The sequence below is a fragment of the Octopus bimaculoides genome, chromosome 22, assembly GCF_001194135.2.
Source record: "Octopus bimaculoides isolate UCB-OBI-ISO-001 chromosome 22, ASM119413v2, whole genome shotgun sequence".
Lineage (NCBI taxonomy): Eukaryota > Metazoa > Mollusca > Cephalopoda > Octopoda > Octopodidae > Octopus > Octopus bimaculoides.
In genome coordinates this window covers 13,090,611-13,091,478 of record NC_069002.1, presented here as the reverse complement: position 1 = coordinate 13,091,478, position 868 = coordinate 13,090,611, and the positions used below count along the sequence as shown (strand labels likewise).

The 868-nt window shown below is 36.8% G+C and overlaps 2 protein-coding genes across 2 annotated transcripts in view; one reads left to right on the top strand and one right to left on the bottom strand.

The window, feature by feature from the left end:
* Positions 1-868, top strand: part of LOC106877606 (DNA replication complex GINS protein SLD5) — a 36,740-nt gene that overhangs the window by 5,033 nt on the left and 30,839 nt on the right. The gene's annotated exons all lie outside the window — the stretch shown is intronic.
* The window catches only part of LOC106877605 (alpha-L-fucosidase), a 28,584-nt gene that overhangs the window by 21,355 nt on the left and 6,361 nt on the right, over positions 1-868 (bottom strand). The window lies entirely within an intron of this gene.

Here is an 868-nt window from a genome sequence, read left to right as displayed (position 1 = left end):
TCTTAAAATTTCCACTCTTTTTTGAATTTAAAAAAAAAATACCAACAGTCCGAATTTATTGCTTAAATCTCACAATGTCAATGATAAAGCAACAAGGAAGATATCAGATAGTCGTGGGATGTGTTAAAAACACCAGCTAAATCGCCTTTAAATTACAAAAAAAAATTTTTATATGTAATCTTTATGTATGTGTTTATTTTCCTTTAACTTAGCAGTTCGGCAAAAAGACCGATAGAAAAAATACTAGTCTCAAAAAAAAGTCCTGGAGTCAAATTGTTCGACAAAAGTACTTCACGACAGTGCTCCAGCATGGCCGCAGTCAAGTGACTGAAATAAAAGAATTTTAAAAAATTGTATGAATTCCTGTTTAGAACTTCCTGAAAATTCAAAAAAATACAAGTTATCGAGTAAAAGAGAAAAAAAACAAGATTACCTCACCAAGGAAACAATGAAAAAAGAGAAAAAAAGGTGGAGAAAGTTACAGGTTGTACACTTCAGATTAAATGGCATGTTCAGCCGCATTTTGTGGACAAGATTCCAAAGGCCTTGCCACAGAGAATGGCCAGCCACAGGTTTCAACAGCCACCTTACATCACGGGGAGTATTTTTCCATAGAATTAAATTCTCAACAAGACATAACTAAATAACTTCCCCTTAGTTAAAGCTGACAGTAAACACCCATGTAGCAAGGGAGGCAAATCTTCCTGCTTCACCTTACTCTTTTACTTGTTTCAGTCATTTGACTGTGGCCATGCTGGAGCACCGCCTTTAGTCGAGCAAATCGACCCCAGGACTTCTTCTTTGGAAGCCTAGTACTTATTCTATCGGTCTGTCTTGCCGAACCGCTAAGTTACGGGGACGTAAACAC